This window comes from Terrapene carolina, unplaced genomic scaffold (assembly GCF_002925995.2).
Source record: "Terrapene carolina triunguis isolate 2854851 unplaced genomic scaffold, T_m_triunguis-2.0 Scaffold53, whole genome shotgun sequence".
Classification (NCBI taxonomy): Eukaryota; Metazoa; Chordata; order Testudines; family Emydidae; genus Terrapene; species Terrapene triunguis.
In genome coordinates, this window is record NW_020664404.1 from 9,225,822 (window position 1) to 9,244,305 (window position 18,484).

The window sequence follows — 18,484 nt, forward strand, 5'->3', positions numbered from 1 at the left end:
TACAGGTTTCTTGCTTTTCTCTGAAATTCTCCTTTAGGGCAGGAGTGGGGAGAGAGCAAACAATCCTCATACTCCGAAAGGGGAGTGTCTACACTGTCTTGCACTGAGTCCATCTCTTGTGTTTCCATAGCAGCTTTCACCCTGATGGGACTCTGAGACGCGGCCACCTCTGGGGTGGGGTGGGGTGGGCTGGAGGGGTGACATGCAGCTCACTGCACAGCAGTGCTATCTGGGACCAAGGTGCATTATACCCCTATATAATGAGAATCTTGAAAACCTGCACAGGAGCTCATTGTTCCAGGAGAGGCCCACATGCAACAAGTTCATGGAACTCTTCGGGTTTTTACCATGGAATACTGAAAAGCTGAAGTGGCTCTGCTGGGCTTTTAGCCTTTGATTCTGAGGAGCCCTGGGGTTTCAAACCTGAGGCTTATAATACTAAGCCATTGCCTCTAGAAATGGAAGAGGGGAGGGACTAAGGTCCCCCCAAAGGCTGCATCCTCCAGTCCCAGGAAATCAACCTAGTGTGATATTTCACCCTGATCTCTCTTCCAGGAGACACAGTCACCCTCAGGGCTCATCAATCTCACTGGGAATCTCTCCGCCTCTGGGCCAGAAACGCACTCCAAATAACTTTGGTTTGGTGCTGTGTTGCCAGAATCCAGGCCAGCAGAGGCCGAAATGCAGCTCTGGCTCTCCTCTGGCCAGGCAGCCACACCCAGAGCCCATTCCAGGTGGGCACAGAAATCCAGCCCCACTTCTTCTCCCCTTCCCAGGGGCTGCACCCAGACCCTCTCTGTGTCTGGGATTCCCGTCTATAAAATGGGGATGGATGTTTCCCAGGGATGGGGCTGTGAGCCTTAATTCATGAGAGCCTGCAAAGTGCATCGAAATCCTCAATGGACGGCGCCAGGAAGGGCAAAGGACTATTTCGTCTGCCTGTAAAAGCCTCTTTCTCTCTGTGCAGCAGCCCTACACAGCAGGGAGTAAGAGGGACGCTAGATAACGATGTATTGTAGGGACCAGGCTGGCTGAGTAGCTGACTAGCACAGGATACATGAGCTCAGACTTTCCACAGGCACCACTGCAGGCAAAGCCAGGGGTGGAGTCCCTGACTCCCTGGGAATGGCTTCAGCAGAGGCCCTGCTCCTCCTGACACTGGGATTTGGTGTTAGCAGATAAGGAGAGCCCTTGGAAATCGCAGGCTGCCCGCCGTAAATGGGATTAGGGCTCAGGTGGAAGCTGACGCCCGTCGCAAGGGGACACACCATGCACTGGAATCCCAGGAACCACAAATGTCCTGGCCAGATCCTTGTTGAGTGTCAATCTCACGGATTTCCCAGTCCGTTGTACCACTCCCTTGGATGAGCCCAAGTTCTCCTGGTGCCTGGCAGCAAGTAGTATATTTGGAAATCCACAGGACGGGAGCAGGTGACGTAAGCACATTTCACACCCTGTTTAGCTAAACCATACCCAACCTAACTATCAGCTTGGTCCTACGTAGCGTATGAAGCAGATTCACATCAAGCCACATTCACTGGGGATGATCCACGTGAAGCCACGTCCCATGTATTCAACGGGAATGATCTCCATGTGAAGTCACCTCCCATGTACCCACTGGGGACAATCCATACGAAGCAGCTCCCTATGTGTTCAATGAGAATAGTCCACTTGAAGCCACGTCCCACATATGCACTAAGGATAATCCACGTGAAACCACGTCTCATGTTTTTACTGGGGATGACCCACAGGAAACTATGTCCTGCGTATCCACTGGGGATGATCCGCGTAAAGCCACATCCCATGTATTCAATAAGAACAAACCATGTGAAGCCATGTCCCATGTAGCCACTCGGGACAATCCACATGAGACCATGTCCTGCATATCCACTTGGGACAATCCACATAAAGCCCCATCCTGCGTATTCACTGGTAAAGATCTACATGAAGCCACATCCCAGGTATCCACTGCGGAGAATCCCTGGGAAGCCACATATCAACTGAAGATGATCCACATTAAGCCATGTCCCACGCACACACTGGGGTGATCCGTGCAAGTCAGTGGTACGTCACACACTTCAGTGTAACACCGCATCTAATTCCATGTGAGGTGCAGAATGCTCTGCCCAGTGCTCCTCCATGGATCTTCCGAGTGCAGGGCACTGCCTTTGGAGTAACATGTCCCAGGTGGTCCGTGTCTGGCACAAAAATTGGGGATGAGTCACTATTCCAGTGTGTGATGACAGGTATTCTTATGGGCCAGGGAGCGTAGCAGGAGGGAAATCAGGGTGAGGAAGGGAGGCCAGGGAAGGAGGAGCAAGTCTTGGGCAGTTATATGGAGCCCAGGGAAGCATCAGCATGCTGGGAGCAGTGAGCGATGCTGGGGAGCATCGGAGGAGGCTGCATGCAGGCTGGGATCACCTCACCCCCACTCACTGCTCGGACAGGCAACGATCTGTGCTGGGTCATGGGAGTCACATCTGGCTGAGTTGGAACGTTTTGACAAAGCCGTCAAAAGCAGCTGATTGGCCCTCACCGACAGGCAGACCCGTGGGTATTTTTAGATGATAATCACATTATCCAAAATAATCACTGAGAACATTGCTCTCCATCCCCGGCTGCCCCCCATGTGCCTGCAGCTGCCAGCTCCCATCGGGCCCATTCCCTATGCCCTTGCCCAGGGGTTCACTCCCTCCCTGGGTCCCCTGGGACCCTTAACTAGGTCCTGGCTGGAAGCAGCCAACAGCCGCTTCCCATCGAGGGAAAGGTGAACTCCTTCGGAGACATGGCAACTGCTTAGGAACATTTCAGACTCTCCCTTGTGCAATAACAGCATCTGGGCCGCACGCCTTTCAAACCACCCACTTGCTGGCCTGCCAGCAACAGATCAATACAAGGCGCGACTGGGCTCTGCATGCACCCTGAGTCATCCGCCAATTCACTGTGCCCATGCCCCAAATGGACATGTATATACGGCCAGACAGATGGAGAGAGGAAGAACAGGACTACAGACATACAGAAGGGGAGATGCACCAAGGAAAGGACATGCAGCTAGATTAGAGACAGACGAAAAGAGAGAATGAACCAGAGGGATACCTGGAGAGAAGGATGTGCATGGTGATGATTAGACAGACAGGAGAGTCTGACACACTGTAGATGAAGAGAAGGAGGCAGGCAGACAGAAACGAGAGGCCCAGAGGAGAAGGCAGGCAGAGCTGTAGCTGTCCCGAGAATCTGTCCCTTTCACCTACTGCCTTCAGCTCCCGTGGCCTAGACCCCACCCTTTCAGGGCACTTCACCAGAACATGCTTATCTGGAGCAGACAGCAGTGCCAACGCCCAAATCAGCAGCCTTTCTCTCCATAGCAACCACCAATCTCCCTGGGCCAGTGATCCCAGCCACTTGGGCTCTCCTTGGCAGGCAGTCTGAGTACACACGTGCTGGCTGCTTGCGGGTGCCATCAGAGATAAGGCTGGATCCTACCCATGTTTGGGATTCTCACACAGGCCAGCTGTGAGCCACCAGGGGCTGAGATCCAGGTCTCTCTGCACCAGGGAGCAAACTGATTCCATCCATCCCCCAGCACCATAGGGACTGGGCACTGAGACTGGTTGCTGAAAAGGAACAGCTGAAAGCCAAGCAAAGCTGGGTAGAGCAGCACAGGGCTGTGAGCGTTGGGGCTGGCTGGCCCATGCACAGCTCTGAGTTATGGTGCTGATGGGTTTGACCAAGTGCCAGCCAAATCTGCGGGAGGTGGGAGTGTGAATTGAAAGCTAAGGCAATGCCCAGTTCTCTCCAGAGCCCATGTCTGCGTGAAGCCATCCGGAAAGCTGGTGAGCCAGCACGGGCTGCCGTGCCAGCATTACCCAGCCCTGTGGCTTCTTGCCTCCAAGGTACACAACCCCGTTGCCCGCTCTCCCAGCAGTGGGCTGAGATCAGCACTGGGCAGGACCCAGAGCGCTTGGCTAATGCTGAGCCCAGGCAAGACGGCGGTGATGCTGGTGGGAAGGGGGAAGCACCTGGAAGAACATGCCTTCTCCTCAAGCAACCCCCATTACTGAGCCTTCAATTCTCAGATTCAGCCAATCTGCAGCCTTGGGACCCCTTTGGGCTCCTCGGTGCTGTTGGTGCCCATTACCCTTCACAGCTGACCAGAGGCTTATGCCCTGTCCTCTGAGACAGAGACGATTGGTGACCTCCAGACTTTATTCTATGTAAGTATGAAGCCACATGCCCTGAGAAAACTACAGCAGCCTGTCTGCTTAGCCACATGGCCCAGGAGTGCCAGAAGCTGCACCAGCTGCCTAGCAAACATAGAGCCCAGCCCAAGAGCTCTCCCCTGACATTCAAAGCCTGCCACTGGCTACCTGAGAGATGCCTCTTCCTCCATGACCACAGCCTCCCACGAAGAGTAACACCCAGCTCTTTTCAGCAGGAGATCGCCAAGCACTCCCCACTCTGAAAGGTGTTTACCTTCACACACCCCTGGGAGGCAGGGTAGCACTAATATCCCCATTGTACAGGTGGGGAACTGAGGCACAGAAAGACTAAGCAATTTGTCCAAGGTCACGCAGGAAATCTGTGGCAGAGCAGGGAATTAAACCTATACCCCGCCCAAGTCCTAGACTAGTAACCAAACCACTGGAACATCCTTCCACAGCAGCCCCAGTCCACTGGAGCTGTGACACTCAACCAGTGGGGGAGACTCACGTGCAGGAAACAGAACCTTGACAGGTGCTGGATCCAGACTATGGAACTCACTGCCACAAGATACGAGAGCCCCCGGCTTTACCATGCTCAGAAATAAATGCAAAACTCTGTTAGCCTGCTTTTACTCAGATTGTGGGCTCTTTGGGGGCAGGGAGCATCTTTTTCCTCTGTGTTTGTGCAGCACCTAAAACAATTGGGATCCTGGATACAAATAATAATAATAACCAATCATCATCATCATCATCATAATTAATAATAGTAATAATAATCAAATAATAAAAATCCCTGAACGTTAGTTTTCCTTCAATAAGCTCTTCTCACTCACGCAGTCAACCCAGAATGCAAAAGGTGATAGAGAGCTAGATCACTGTGTTTGGCCACTTTAACCTACTGACGCTTAGAAAGGTTTTGGGGAGGTTGGGGAAAGTGCACCAGATTCCCAGCTCCTCTAGCAGAGCAGGGTGGTGCCCAGGCAGGGGCTGGCAAGTAGGATGTCCCAGGCTCTCCCCAGCCTGCGGGACAGACACAGAAGAGGATTAGAGAACAGAGCAGCGTTGAGCACTGCCAGCACAGTAACCTTTTAGAGCACAATGTTGGAGGGGGGGGAGGAGTGTTGGGGACAGGAGGTTCTCAGTGCACAAAGCTGGGCTGACATGGGTGATTTAGGAGGCCGGCTCCCCCCACTCCAGGAAATCCGGGGTTTGACTTTTCACAGCAGCCAAGCATGTTAGTTTGCAGCAGCCTGTGGGCAAGGGGCCAGGGCAGGAGCAGCCCCTCCTGCTCCTCCAGAGAGCTACGGCCTGAGAGAGATGGGGGAGGGGGGGCATAATGCATGGCTCATGCACTTCTCTTCCTTCCTTCTCCCACTCTCACCTTCTCGCTCTCTTCTCCTCCCTTCCTCATCCCCCCGTTCGCTCTCCCTCCCTCCCAGCATTTCATCCCCCCTTTCCCCCTCGCCCTTCCTCAGCACGACTCTTCCTCTATTTCTTTCTCTCCATCTCTCATTGTTTCTCTCCCCTGGCATTTCCCCCTCCCTCGCTCTGCGGCGTCATGTGAGGGTTGCTATGGAAAAGACTCACAGCCATAAATAAGCGAGGGATATGCTAGGTCACAAGTTCCTGAAACAGACGGGGAGTTGGGCCCGCGAGCCAAGAATGCATGTGGCCGCATGGGGAAGGGGGCTGGGGAAACACACCCAGCTCTGCTGGACGCCTCTTCGCGCTACCACTAGGACAGCAGAGAGAAGGGTGGGCAGGGCACCGGTGCCCCACCCAGCCCAGGGGAACATCCTGGACAGTGGCTTAGGACCTGCAGTTCTGCACCCCCTGACTCCTCGCGGATAGCCACCCCCCTCCTGCTAAAACACCAACAACCCCCCTCCCCAACAACCCTCAACCCATCCCAGTGCCTCCACCTGCTGCACAGGGATGCTGGGGGCCAGCCCTGTCGACCCCAAGGGCAATTGCTTCCTTCTCCATCCTGCTCTCTCCCTAGGACAAAGAAGAGACAGGGGCTTCCGAATAAAGTTTCTGCTATCTCAGCGTCTGGGCTGACCTGCCCTCCAGTCGCCATCCTTCAACAGGAGCTCCATCCACAGCCCAGACTCCCTGCCTCCTCCACTCCACCCCAGGGGGATCTAGAGCCAATATCCTGGAGAGCGGGAGGGAAATCTGATAATATCCACTGTGAGCCAGCGTCTGCAAGCTGGCTTCTATAGAGCCTTCCACCCAAGGAGCTCAAAGCCCTGCCCATGTCAGCGAATTAAGCCTCGTGTTCCCGCGGGAGGAGGTAAAGGAAGGAAACTGAGGCACAGAGTGAGCCAGTGGCAGAGCATCCAAGGGTCCAATTATCCCATCAGCCATTTGCATGCAACTCCTGCTGAAGACAGTAGGGCCGGAGCCCGTACAATTTACAGCATGATCAGAACCCAGGAGTCCTGACACACATTGAAATCCAGGCCTCTCCTTTGCCCAATAGGCCACACTCCCACCCTGTCCCCATCTGCCCTCCTCTCTCAAACAGGTACCTGGCCATTCAATAAATACATGGGAGTGCTCCACACAATGTGTCATCTCCACCCCATAGGTTCATCCTAATTCAAGTCTACCAAGGCACCTGCATGGCCCTCATCCAAGTACTTTCCCTCCCAGTACCTGAGATCCCACAAACACTAACAGGTTTATCCTCACAACCTGCCTATTTTACAGATGGGAAACTGAGGCACAGCGCGACTAACTGACTTGGCCCCAGATCACACAGGGAGTCTGTAACAGAACCAGGACCTGAACCCAGGTCTCTTGAACGTCAGTCTAGTGCCTTAATCACAAAGCATCCTGTTTCCTCCTGGCAAGAGAAGAACCTGGGCCGGATTTCTGTGCCCATATGGAACAGGCTCTGGGTGTGGTCCCACAGAGGAAGAGAACTGAAAGTGGACACTAGTGGGAGTAAAGGAACTCAAGTTTTTTCCTTCGCTCTGCAGTAGCCAGTCCCCACTCCATTCTCAGGCTAGGGGCCTCTCTCTTCTCTCCTGGTGTGTTACTCTCCTGGAGGGAGTTTGCACGTGCTGTTCACATCTTCCCTGACAAAAATGGGAGCCTTAAGTCACCTGGGTGGCTGCAGGTGCCACGGAGGAAGCTGCAGTAGAGACAGGGCACAGGAATTTTTCCCACCTTGTCTTCAGCTGAGCCAGTCTACACTACAGCTCCCACTCTAGTCCCTCAGCTTCCCGCTGAAAGGCTGTTTTGTGTGCACAGACCCACCCCAGCCCCCAACCAACACCAGCCGAGTCCATTAGAGACGCAGCCCCAGCAATGAAATCTTAATGCCGTGAGTGAGCGGTGATAATGGCACGTCAATTACCATCCCTGAGGCAGTCGGCTCTCAATTGCAGCAGGGGTAGCGGATGTACACAGGCTCTCTGCCTCAACAGCCATTTGTACAGCACCATCCATTACACCAGCCAGCCAGCTTCCGCTAGGAGAGGTCAGCCCGGCCTCATTAGGCCCTTTAGAATGAAAGACCTGGCTGTCAGAACACGGCTCCCCCAGCTCCAGGCTGCATGAGCACATGTCCTCCTAGGTACCTGTGTCTTTGGTTTCTGCACCTGCCCCCCTTGCCCCCCCATGCCCATGCATCCCAGGCAAGCAACTAGCCCCCAGAGGGAAAGAGCAGCTGCAGGCCCGGGACAGTTAAGCAAAGAGCAGCCGGCACCCCTGGAGCACCAAGGAACGGCTGCATAGGGCAGAGCGTGCTGGACCGTCACACACCTGGCTGCTGTCTGTTGGGTGAGGTTGGGCAAAGCTACATGGGAAGTCTCTGTCCAGCTGGAGGAGCAGCAGCTGCCATTCCATGCCCAGGACTGGGTGCCCCATGCAGGGACTTGGCACAGGGTCACCACAGAATGGCCCAGGTGCCCAGGCAGTGGTTTGGATGCCCTGTTTGATGGTTTGGGCTTGGCCTCCCTGTTCAGTGACAGCTTGAGTGGCTGGGCCACATGCATGACTTGGGTGACCTAGGGTCTAGCTTAGGTGCCCACCTTCCTGACAGTGATTTGGATGCCCTGTGGGACTGTGTGGACTTGGGTATCCCATTAAGAGGCTCCTGGGATCTATATGGCAGCTTGATCCAGGGTGCCTGGTGCAACTGCTTTGCTAGAAGAAGAGCAGCGAGGTGGCAGTAGCACCCGGGGAGACGTGGAAACAAGATCCACAACTCTGGCCGGGTTTATCGGCATCTATCTCCTCCTTTGTCCAGCTTCTCTTCCCTGGTCCCTCCCGAATGTGTTGGAATAACGCTTGGGGGAGGCTGGCAATGCTAACCCGGTGCTATTGACAATCTATTCCTTCCACGCTGTTTAGCATCACCCGGCAGAGGTGCCAGCTGGAAAAAGGATGACTCATTAACATTAAAATATGGGCTGCACAGGCAGAAAACTTGGCAGCTGGTGGGATATTTTTTCCCCTAGCAGAGTGGGTCAGAGGGGAGGCCTCTCGCTCACTGCGGGGCGAGCAGTGGAATGGAGCAGGGGAGAGCGGAGGCAGACAGCTCCCTTCAAGCTCGCTCAGCAAAGCCCTCAGTCATCAAACAGGCTCTGGCCCGCAACCTCCCGGGCAGAGGGAGTGGCTCCAGTCAACATGCCCACACCCCACAGGCTTCTTGGTACTAAATTAAGTTTGTGTCAATTGCTGCTCCCAGGTCAGGCTCTGCAGGATAAGAGCCTGTGTTTATTGCTCACTCTGGCTGCCTCCTTGTCTCTTCCCCTCTTTGCTAAAGCAGCAGAGAGGAGGAGAAGAGAGAGACGGGATGGGCGGGGGTGAAGGCTAGGGTGCATTGTGCTTTCTCAGCAGTTGACGCTTGTGTAACTGAGATCATGGGTGGCACTGTTCCGTGATCAGCCACCAGGCTAGAAGGGTGAGACCTGGGCTCTATTCCCAGCTCTCCCACTCACCTGGGGCAAATCAGTCCCCCCTTCTCTGTGCCTCAGTTTCTCCAATGGGGAACTTGATATTGCCCTTTCTTTGCACTGCACTGTGTTATCTGACCTCCATTGGCAATGCACTTTGAGATCTACAGCTGACTGGAGCTGAGCAGGGGGGATGGGAGGGGCCATTTTCACCATCAGTGTTCAGGAGACCTGAGACTCAGGTGAATATTTGTGACACTGCTATAATCCCCTGGTTTCTGAGCTCTAGCAGGAACTAGCAGCCATTGCTCCTGAAGCCAAGGAAGTGTTGTACTAGTTTGCAGCGGCTATGGGTGGCTCTTGCCCAGAAGAACCAGGGCCAGGTTTCTCAGGCAGCGCAGGAGGGGGATCTTTGCATTTAAACAGTGCCTTTCACCCCAGGATTTCAAAGTGCTGTGGCATGCACTGAGCATCGCTGTTGCATCTGAGGTTCCCTGTATGGGGAGATTAGCTCTCACCGATCCAGTGCTGTCATTCTCACCAGGGATGGGAAACAGAGCGTGTCAGCTGGACGCAGTGGGCCAAATTCTGCTCCACTCTGCTGTGACCCTGCTGACTCCAGTGCCATCGCTCTGCTGTGCCTGAGTGCACAGCTTGCCAATGGCCACCCGGCCTTGCAAGGGGAGATGATGCCCTTTTAGCAGCCCCTGGGTGCTGGAGAGACTGCGGCTGTGATGCAGCAGGGCGAGGAAAAGGCTCATGTGACGTATAATCTGGGATTAGAATGGGATTAGCCAGCTCATCCTGTATGCGAGGGGGGTGGGAGACCTCCCATGACAGCATCTCTTAGGGGCAGAAGGAAACAGACTAAGGGATGATGTAAAGGGGATGGGAGGGGACTTGATCAAGGCTGCACCCAGAGAGGCATAGACACGGGTGTGGGGGCGAATGCATCAGCGTGCATGTGTCCAGAACGGCCGTGACTGCAACCTGGCAGGGAGCAGCCAAACCCCAGCAGCCTCAGACTCCAGGACCCCCTTCACTTCCTGACAGCCTGTTCCCTGTGTCATCGCCCTCCCTGCGGGCAACTCCCTCCCTGGGCAATCCTGCAGGGAGCCCTCATGCCCTATGGGATCCCATCCTCCATGGGGGACCCTGACAGCCCATAAGGATGGTACACTCTGCGCATGTCCTCACTGGGGCCCTGCCCCATTCCCAGCTACACTCAGGGGACATCCCCAATCCAATTCCCAGCTCAGGAAAAGTGATCTCAAACCCCCTACACCTCCTGCCCTGCTTTCTGCCAGCGTCCCAGAGACCTGAGGGCACTGCAGGCATCCTCGTCCCCAGCTCAGCCAGGGATAACTGGGCCGTGACTCCCTGGCCACCCGCCTGCACACACCTCCTGGAGAGGCAGCCCCTTTGCAGGCTGCAGACTCAAAGAAGCTTAGAGCTCTCTCCACATCCCCAGCCATAGCAACGGCCCTGCCTGCTGCTGTGGAGACGCAAAGCCACGGCTGGAAACAGGCAGCCGCTCTAAAGGCACTCGTCCTGCTGGGCACACTGTGGAGGTGGATGGGGTGGAAGGAGACAGGCCAGCTGTTCTTTGAGGGGCTTCAAAGCAAACCTGGCTCCCTCTGCCCCTAGCTTCACAACCTATTGGCAAAGCTGCCCTATCAGCTGACCCCAACCTACCTTAGATTCAGGCAGTGCTTGGCTCCTTACCACAGGGCACCCTCAGGAGACACCCTGGGGCTGTGGAAAATGGGGCGGGGAATCATTCTTCAGGAGGGCGAGTTTCCTTGGCAGGCCCCTTCCTGCTCCGAGCAAAGAAGCAAACTACAAAGGAGAGCTCTGTCCCCTGGATCCTGTGTTATCCTTACAAAGCGTTTATACAGAGCTGGAAGCACACATGGGTAGCCAAGATCAGGTCTATGTCATCCTGGCTGGGCACTCTCAGCACGGCACTAAGCCAGGGGGTCTCTCTGGGATATCATGGTGAACACTAAATAGAATGATAGAATCATGGAACTGAAAGGGACCTCGAGAGGTCATCTAGTCCAGTCCCCTACACTCATGGCAGGACTAAGTATTATCTAGACCATTCCTGACAGGTGTTTGTCCAACCTGCTCTTAAAAATCCCCAATGATGGAGATTCAACAACATCCCTAGGCAATTTATTCCAGTGCTTAACCACCCTAACAGGAAGTTTTTCCTAATGTCCAACCTAAACCACCCTTGCTGCAATTTAAGCCCATTGCTTCTTGTCCTATTCTCAGAGGTTAAGAAAAACAATTTTTCTCCCTCCTTCTTGTAACAACCTTTTATATGCTTGAAAACTGCTATCATGTCCCCCTTCAGTCTTCTCTTCTCCAGACTAAACAAATCCAATTTTTAAAATCTTCCCTCAAAGGTAATGTTTTTTAGATCTTTAATCATTTTTGTTGCTCTTCATTGGACTTTCTCCAATTTGTCCACATCTTTCCTGAAGTGTGGTGCCCAGAACTGGACACACTACTTTTTGCAACAGCTACACTGTTGACTCATATTTAGCTTATGATCCACTATGACCCACAGATCCCTTTCTGCAGTACTCCTTCCTAGGCAGTCATAGCTAGATAGATGTACATGCACACACACACATACACACGAGGCCCTGCTCCCCTCTCCCTTCAGCTGGGGTGGGATACAGCTGCCCCCGCCCTCCCCGGGCCAGACAGGGTTAGCGGAGTTCAACACCCACCACAGCAAAGCACAGTTGAGCCTTGGCTCTCTCCTAGGCCAGTGGCTGTTTCTGAACTCAGCTGATCCTGCCCACACCCAGCGGGATGGTTTGATTTCTGCCCTGGCTGAGTGGGGCGGGAGGGTGTGGTGTTTGACACCCATCAACTGTCAAACCAGGCAGGCGTTCCCCTTAGAGACAAGTCAGAGCAAACCATGTGCAAGTCCCTTCGCCAGGAGGGAGTCATGGAGTCCCCTGCATTTCCCCAGGCCTCTCTCACTCTGTGTCAGCTTGGCAGCCGTAGCCAGTTCCACCTTCTCAGCTTCTATTGCTCTGGGTACAAATGGCTTCTCAAGCCAGCTCTGTGCATTAACAGCATGTGCTTCACCGAGAGCCCAAAGCCGGTCTCAGTAGCTGAGGATGTAGAAGGAGCATAGGGAGGCCGGGGGGACAAAAGAACTGAGCCTTCCTACCAGCTGAGAATGTCCAGCTCAACACACCCAGCTTGCGAGGAGCAACAGAAACAAACCCTCATTAAAGCCCCTAATAACAAAGATACTGATTCCTAACTGCACCATTGTAGGACGGTTCCATTGACCTCTTTCTGCACTGAATTGTCTGACATAGGGTCGGTCCTGCTCATACAGCACATCTGTTGGCTCTGATGGCAGCCCCCACGTGCTTCGGCCCCCAGACTCTGAGCTCCATGCGGCAGAGACTCAGGTTGTGCGCAGAGAGGGCCGAGCACACCGGTGGCACACAAAATAATGGCTGGAATTGCGATACAAGGGTGGGCGCTGGTCAATGAGCAGCTGTGGAGACTGGGGAGCTTGGATCCTCAGGAGAGAAATGGGGCTGTGGTTGCTGTGGGCCAAGTGTCGGCAGCACCAGGCTTTACACACGAGAGCAGCGAAAGGAGGCGAGACATAGACTGAGCAGAGAGGCCAAGCTCCTTGCAGACTTGAGTCCTGTCCACTCCAGCCTGATAAGCCCCTACATTCTCCTCCCAGAGCCTGGACATCAAGTGCCTCTGGAAACCTGCGCTACATATTGGCACACCCTGGGGAAATCACAGAGGGAAGGGCTCTTTCCTTGCTGTCCCAACAACCCAGCTGGGCGACAGTGCCCAGGCTCTGGGCGTGGCTAGACGCAGTACTTCCAACATTCCCTCTCAGTTTCCTGCCAATGGGACTGTACCAAACCCCTGGATCGGAGCCCCCAGCAGGAATGTGGAGGACTCTGAAACCCCAGCCCAGACCTGGGTCAGAAGTTTGCTAAAAGCCTTGATCATGAGTCAAAACAAAGCTCTGGAGCCAAGAGACTTTGCAGTGTCCAGATGAATCATAGAATCATAGAATATCAGGGTTGGAAGAGACCTCAGGAGGTCATCTAGTCCAACCCCCTGCTCAAAGCAGGACCAATCCCCATGAGGTTGTGGCTGGAGCTCAGATCTCTCAACCAGGGGACATGCATTTCTCTCTGCTGTCCCTAACCCGCCTGTCATGGGAGAATCTAAGAGCCATTCCGACAATGCTTGAAACCCTAAGGCAAGCGCATGAGTGGGCTGGCCCCGTGGCTGCTCTATAGCTCTGTCTTTCGATCCTGATGAGAATCACCTCATCTAGGCAGCGATCCCAGTACCCCTTTCCTCACTGTGCAAGCAGGTAGTTTCCCCACTCTTCTAGCCTAGGAGGCGCTGGCATCTGCCTGTGTGTCCCGGCCTCAGCTGCCATAGGATGGGTGATGGGAGGGGCAGATGGGCCTATGAGACCTTGATCCCATCCCATCCCCTCCAAAATCTGCAACACAATGTCCTCATGTCCCCAGTATATGGGCTGCAATCTCCCATGCCTCTCACCCCTGCCCCGGAGGGATCCCTCTCTAGTATGAGAGGCGAGTTCAGTCTCAGTGGCCCGTTAAGCTGTGACTGTTTGCTCCCTCTGACTGCCCATAAGGGTGGAGGCAAATTAAGGCTAACTGCAGTGGGGATTTGGGGGATATAGATGCTTGTCCTGCTAGAAACTGAACTAAGACCCTGTAAACTCACTGCCCATGGGGGCTATCAGATGGGAATGGCTTCTGGTCACGGCTGATCTGGGCTGCTTTCAAACCAGTGCCCTTGGGAGCAAATGTCTACTTTTCTTCGGAGATGTTTCCCTCTTGACCCCATACTATAGATCCTAGACCTGCCCGTTGCCTAGGTCCTCCTCCACAGCCATTCCCTGCTTTCAATCTAGCACGACGCCGGCCTTGGCTCTTCCCATCTACCTCATTCACTCTCTGTACAGAGAAGTTCTCGCTGAGTTGCAAACAGTGCAAACCCTTGTCTCATTCCTGTTTTGGCCTGGGAATCAGCTGGTCCCAGGTGAGGCTTCTGAACTCCCTTATGATATAAGGGCCTATGGGAGCATCCCCAGAAGCCCAAATCTGCATGGAATTTGCAACTGTAGGGAGCCGGTTGCTAAGAGAAAGTCTGCGGCTGTGCAGCTGTGGAGGCAGCCTGCCTGCCTGCCTTGTAGCTTTCCTGTTAGTCACAAAAATGTGTCTCTGTAGGAAATGGACATTAAAGGCCTGGATCTGCTGCATTTCTGTGCCCACCTGGAATGGGCTCAGGATGCAGCCCTGAGAGGAGGAGAAGAACTGGACTGGATTTCTGAGCCCATGGGGAATGGGCTCATGAGAGCTGGGGAACTCATTTGTCAAACACAGGCCCCCAGAACATCCAAATTCCTCAGGGCGGCGAGTTATATGGGCCCGTGCTGCCCATGCTACAGGAATATTCAGGACCCGGGGGCCCGGCTCCACCAATGTTTGGGGCTGGGTTTCTCCCCTGGCCCCGCCTGCTGCCCCCACGTGCCTCTCCCGGAGCATCTCCCACCCCCGCCTGCCGCCCCCAGGCGATTTAAAAGGGCCCGGGTGCCCCCGGCCGCCACTGCCACCACTGGCAATGTAGTGGGGCTAAGGCAGCTTCCTGCCTGCCCTCGCTCCGCACCACTCCCGGAAGCAGCCGACACATCCCTGTGGCCCTGGGGGGGATGTGTATGTCCGTGCACTGCCCCCGCCCTGAGCGCCAACTCCGCAGCTCCCATTGGCTGGGAACTGTGGCTAATGGGAGCTACGGGGGCGGTGCCTATGGGAAGCGGTGCACGGAGACCCCCTGACCTCCCCCACCTAGGAGCCGCTGCCAGAGGGGTGTGCGGGTTGCTTTCGGGAGCCACCCGAGGTAAGCACCGCACCCCTCACCCTCTCCCGCACCCCAACCCCTTGCCCCAGCCCAGAGCCCGCACCCCAACTTCTTCACAGAGCCGCACCCCCGCACACCCTCCTGCACCCCAATCCCCTGTACCAGCCCAGAGCCCCCTCCCGTACCCAAACTCCCGCACCCAAACTCCCTCCCAGAGCCTTAGGCAGGTGTGGGTGGGGCGGGGTTTGACCCGTTCTGGGCACCACCAAAAATTATACAAACCTGCTGCCCCTGTCACCTGGATGCTTGGTTCGGAACCTCAGAGCACAACTGCTCATTGTATGTCCTAAGGTCCAACCGCAGGGCCAAAGCTGAGGTGCTAATTCCTTGTTTAGTTGCCTATACATGAAAATTTGGCCCTGAGCATTAAAACACTAAACCCAAAACATTTTAAGCAGCCTCTCAAACCTGTAATAGGCCAACACAGCCCAGCAAGACCCTCTTAGCAGAGCCCAGCCAGATGGCTCTTATTAACCAGTGCCCGGCTGGCACCAGAATCCTGGTTCCTACTACCAGCACCAGCTCCTGCCAACCAAGTGCCAGCTTAGAATGCCTTAACTCCACACTAGCGGCACAATACCCCTGCCGCCCCACATCACCAGCAGCACCCCAGGGGCAGCACATGCCAAGGCTGTCTGTGGGGCCTGCATTTTGGAAGCCACTTATGAAAAATACACATTTGGTCGTAGCCGGCGGTGATGCTTCTGGCAGTGGAGGGTGAGCATCCTCACTTAGCAAGCCTGTCCCCTTTCCAGGTGCCTGGGAGGAGGAAGAGGCTGGACAGAAGAAAAGGAAGAGCAAAGAACAAACAGCCAGGGAGGGAAGGGAGGGAGAAAGCAAAGCAAGAAGAGGATGAGGAAGGGAAGGCAGGAGGAGGTAGAGTTGATGCTATTAACAACATACCAGCTGAACTCCAGTCCCTGCCGGTTCTGCACACTCGCTTGCTGCAGGTTGGGTTAGTCCTGGGCACTGGCACCAGAGTGGAACAGCATCTGCCTGGAATGTGCCCTCCCGCCCCTCACGCCTGCTGAGCCATGGCAGGGTCAAGTACGAGCTCAATGAGATCGCACGGCAGACCTCTCGACTCACCCAGCTGGGGCTATGGAAGCCTCTTCCAGGAATCCTGCATGGTTTCCCAGCCCGAAAAACAAGCCGAGAACGATAACAACAACAAGCCCCAGGAGCCCAGATAACTGCTCCCCTGCCCTCTCTCGCTGCAAAACGCCTCTCCTTCCCCTCCTTCTGCCTCTTGCTTGGAAGTAGCACAGCAAATCCTCAGCCGGCTGCCCTTGCTGGGTTCAGCTGCTGTGCTGTTGGCGTGTATCTGACAGCATGACAGTCCTCTGTGTGTGTGTGTGTGTGTGTGTGTATCTCCCAGCCCCAGAGGCAGTGCCTGCAAAGGATCCAGTGGTGATAGCAATGTGGATTTAGAAAGCCAGTCAGAGCATGTGTGTGTGTGTGTGTGTGTGTGTGTGTGTGTGTGTGTGTGCAGCTCCCCACCTCTGCTGCTGGCTCAGTCCATTTCTGAACAAGAGGAGAATTAACCAGCATCATGACGAAGCAGTATTTGTGAGAGGTGGCGGCTCTCCATCTTGCTCTCTCTCCCTCCCGCTGTTAAATTTTGTTGTTGCAAAATAAAATGAAATAAATCAATACATGTCACCATGCTCTGTGCCGGTGCCAAAAATAACGTGGCAGAATGGAAGGGAGAGGAGTGGGTGGGGGAGCAATGGGTAGAATTTCCCCCCAGAAAATCCAGGCGATGCAATGTAAAGGAACCAGGCTGACAAACAGGATGTCATCCTGCAGAAATGGCTTTGCTCCAACTGGCTATAGCTCATGGATAGTATATGTCTAGACCCACCTTTCCTCCCACATCACCCCACCTTGCCAACTGTTGGAGTGCAGCTGCCTCTGGGGTGGAACGTGGCAGCTGTCTGGGATGCAGCACTATAACGCTTTAGGATGATAATCATTTGAGACCAAGTTTCCGGCTTCGGACTTGGATCAGAACTCCCGCAAAATTCCAGGGGGGCGGGCGAGTCACAGCCCTCTCTAAGGAAGCAGAATGCAGAGCCCATGGTGGAATTTGGCATGGACACTGTGGCTGACACCCCATCTCATGGAAAATATGCTGCAGAAACTGTAATGGCCATAAACGAGCTGGGCTTTGGTATCACAGCTGATCCAAGAGGGAGCACCTCCAGCACCCCTTTGCACAAGGCTGGGGAACCCATTCACTGATGACCCTGAGGGAAGAGCATTCTCTACTGAATCATCAGCACCAACTTTGGCAGCGGCTTAGGTTTTCCTGGGAGGTCTCCCATCCATGTCCCATCCAAATCCACTGTGCTTAGCACAGTGATCTGGGTTCATCTCTGGCTTGAGATGCCAGAATGCAGGTTTCCTACGGATGCAGGACAGGGGCCTGCTATTTCAGATCACATGCAAAGGGGCGGGGATCCTGCAGGTAGGCCCTGATGGGGTGGAAACATGAATGGCCTCATTTTCAGAAGCGCTCATAGCTCCCATCCATTGCAGGTGGCGTTTATGGGTGGTCGTAGACTATGAAAACCAGGCCCTCAGCTCTCCAGAATACCCCTCGTGGCTTCACAGAGCCAGGAAACAGGGGCTGCTACGCCTAGCAAGGGGACCTGTCCTCTGACCTTCCTGAGCCTGTGACATCCCAACCTGGGCATTTTTGGCAGTGCCATGTTCCCAAATAAATCCAAGGGCTCCCCCTTCAGGAGTTCATTTGCAACAACTGCTTAATCATCATGGGTTGCAAGTGCACTGGAGAAACACAGCTGGGGGAGAGAGCACAGAGCAGTAGCCTCTCTCCCCACACAGCTAGAACAGCACAGCACAGAACTGGTGGGGGCAGGGAGGGAAGTGGCTCAGAGACTAAATAGCCACTGACAATTCTGCAGCTGGGGGTGGGCCCAGGTGTTCCTGATCTGACTCTAAGAAAACCAGCTGTCAGGGAGCAGGCCACCTCCAGAGAGCGCCATGTGAAATGGAGAGTATGGGAGATGGATCAGGGAGGGTACAGGCCTCTCTCTGTCTCCAGCAGCGTCCCAGCCCTCCACAGACACTCTGGATGTGCAGGGAAGCAGGTATAGCAAGAGGGGGCCAATTATGACGATACCACCACTTGGCATTTCTCTGACACCTTTTATCCAGAGCCTCTGCAAAGGGGAGAAATTATCAGCACCCCTGTTGAGGCACAGCTTTTCCCAGCTCTACCGTATGGGCATAGAACCCAGCCTGCCCAGAGACAGGGATAACACTGCTGTCCTGACACACACCTTGCTGCTCTAACCACAGACCCCATCCCCAGCCACAGCCAGGAGTAGAAGCCAGGCGCCCCATACAAGATCAATAGTCGTCTGTTGCATGGCCAAT

General features: G+C 54.6%; 1 protein-coding gene across 1 annotated transcript in view; it reads right to left on the reverse strand.

Moving 5' to 3' along the window:
• The window catches only part of DMTN (dematin actin binding protein), a 32,865-nt gene extending 16,194 nt beyond the window's left edge, over window positions 1-16,671 (reverse strand). Inside the window, exon 1 of the mRNA XM_024217701.3 lies at window positions 15,983-16,671. The gene's annotated coding sequence lies outside the window, so the exon portion shown is untranslated. The remainder of the gene's footprint in view (window positions 1-15,982) is intronic.
• Between the last annotated feature and the right edge of the window lie 1,813 nt (window positions 16,672-18,484).